A 3,061-nucleotide genomic window follows, 5' to 3' on the forward strand; every position below is an offset into this window, starting at 1 on the left:
TTACCGACTACCGTTTGAGTCGGGCTAGCATGCGGTTTGTTTAAGTCCGTTCCGCATGTGACGTTGTGCTAAGAGAGTTAACGCTCTTAGTGCTACGATATTGAATACGTAGACTTCGTCTTTCTCACGGGAATAGACTACCCGGCAACGCGTGTTAGGCGTTGACTTTAGGATTTTTGGCTAATCCCCAGCCTTCAACGGATTTGATTAGCCTTTACCGACTACCGTTTGAGTCGGGCTAGCATGCGGATTGTTTAAGTCCGCTCCTATGTGACGTTTAAGCTAAAAGAGTTAACCCTTTTAGTGCTACGATATTGAATACGTAGACTTCGTCTTTCTCACGGGAATAGACTACCCGGCAACGCGTGTTAGGCGTTGACTTTAGGATTTTTGGCTAATCCCCAGCCTTCAACGGATTTGATTAGCCTTTACCGACTACCGTTTGAGTCGGGCTAGCATGCGGTTTGTTTAAGTCCGCTCCCATGTGACGTTTAAGCTAAAAGAGTTAACCCTTTTAGTGCTACGATATTGAATACGTAGACTTCGTCTTTCTCACGGGAATAGACTACCCGGCAACGCGTGTTAGGCGTTGACTTTAGGATTTTTGGCTAATCCCCAGCCTTCAACGGATTTGATTAGCCTTTACCGACTACCGTTTGAGTCGGGCTAGCATGCGGATTGTTTAAGTCCGCTCCTATGTGACGTTTAAGCTAAAAGAGTTAACCCTTTTAGTGCTACGATATTGAATACGTAGACTTCGTCTTTCTCACGGGAATAGACTACCCGGCAACGCGTGTTAGGCGTTGACTTATCCCTACTCAGGCTTCGGGATAAAATTCCCCGTGCATCGAGTGCCCGGATTTGACAATCGTGTCTTTTCTAAAAGCAAAGACAGATTGAGAAACGGGAGAGGAAGAATTTTATATTCTATCTCCCGGTGCTGAAGAGGAAGAATTTTATATTCTATCTTCGGCCGGAAAGGAGACTTGGGGTGGGATCTCCACCCCCAGAATCCAGAATGGTGAAACTAGGAGTGGGATCTCCACTCCGAGAATCGAAAAGATTCAGATAACCCTAACTGTCGGAAGGTTTGGTTACTGAACCAAAGATGAATTTCTCGTTTATCGAGAGTGAATTGTGATTTTGGTCCTAACTGTAGGAAGGTTTGACCAAGCAGGAGTTTGAGATGATCCTAACTGTCGGAAGGTTTGATCACTCGATTTTGAAAGTGGACCTCTCGTTCGTTGGGAGAATCGAGAGGGGATTTTGATTGTGGTCCTAACTGTATGAAGGTTTGACCAAGCAGGAGTTTGAGACGATCCTAACTGTCAGAAGGTTTGATCGCTCGATTTGAAGGTGGACCTCTCATTCGTTGGAGGAATCGAGAGGGGACTTTGGCTTTGGCCCTAACTTTTACAGGTTTGACCAGAAAACACAGAAAGTGGAATACGGGTAGCAAAGAAAGTGCCAACTCGTGTCATCACTCAAAGGGAGATTTTAACGCTAGGCGTTTAGGACCTAGCATGTTAAATCTGAGAAATGCCAATGACTGGCAGATGGAAATGTTGGTGGGTCCACTGTCGTTTGATTTGATCAGCGGGTGGTTTGGTGAGGGAAGATTAACCTATCAGAGGATTGGATCTCTTCTCACAAAAATAACTCATAAGAGTTAGGGAATAAGAAGGGACATTCTGACTTTTAGAGTTTGAATGTGAATTTCTTGTTCACCAATTCCACAATGATTGGGTTATCCCTAAGAATACCCCTGTGGTATTCTTTCGGGAACTTCCCGATGCATTGGATAATCCACCCCCAGTTTCTCTCTTGGAACTGGGTTTGACTTTGTTATCTGGCCGGGTTATCCTTAATAATATTAGTGTAATATCCTCCAGGAACTTCCCCTCAATGGTAGGAAATAGTTTAGACTCATATACCTGTTGGAGTATCAGGGAGCAGTTTAACCTCATATACCGGTAGGAGGAATGAGAAACAGTTTATACTCGTATACTCTTTGGAGTGAGAAGCAGTTTATACTCTTATACTTATCGGAGTATCTGGGAGCAGTTTAACCTCTTATACCGGTAGGAGGATCAAGAAGCAGTTTATACTCTTATACTTATCGGAGTATCGAGAAACAGTTTATACTCTTGTACTCTTTGGAGTATTGAGGAACAGTTTATACTCTTTATTTGTCAATTCCACAATGATTGGGTTATCCCTAAGAATACCCATGTGGTATTCTTCCGGGAACTTCCCGATACATTGGATTATCCACCCCCAGCTTCCCTCTTGGAACTGGGTTTGACTTTGTTATCTGACCGGGTTATCCTTAAGAATATTAGCGTAATATCCTCCAGGAACTTCCCGTCAAAAGTGGGAAACAGTTTAGACTCATATACCTATTGGAGTATGTTGGAAGCAGTTTAACCTCATGCACCTGTTGGAGGATTGAGAAGCAGTTTATACTCGTATCTCTTATACTTGTCGGCGTGTTAAGAAGCAGTTTATACTCTTATACTTGTCGGAGTGTCACCGTTCTCAATTGGCTTACCCTAACGTTATAACGCCGGCTTCGACCAAGGTCTGAATGCTATTCTTGAGAGCAAAGCAATCCTTGGTGGGATGGAGGCTCCTCCTGTGGTATGCGCAGTACGTTGGATCTGCAGGATCGTCAGCTTCCTCCTGATTCGTGATGGGCGGGAGCTTGATTTTGTTGTTTTCGAGAAGGGTCTCGAAAATAGCTGGAACGTCTTCCGAAGTATTCTGTTGTCTTCGGAGCTGTTGTTGTGGCGTTTGATTATCGTCAATAACTGTTGCAGGTGCGTCCCTTTCATCATGAGGTACGAGACTCGAATTCAGAGGGCTAACCATCGGTTGGCTCCTCTCGGCCTTCCTCCTTCTGAGGAAGCGTTCGGCCTGTTCTCCGCGCACCTCCAATTCTCTCCAGGTACTGAACGGCTCTATTCCCATAACATCCAAGATGTTAATGGATAAATTGTTATGACAGGTCTGCAAGATAAATTCCTCCGTGACGGGATCCTTGCAGTTCATTGCCTGATTG

The sequence above is a fragment of the Asparagus officinalis genome, chromosome 9 (genome assembly GCF_001876935.1).
Source record: "Asparagus officinalis chromosome 9, Aspof.V1, whole genome shotgun sequence".
Taxonomy (NCBI): Eukaryota; Viridiplantae; Streptophyta; class Magnoliopsida; order Asparagales; family Asparagaceae; genus Asparagus; species Asparagus officinalis.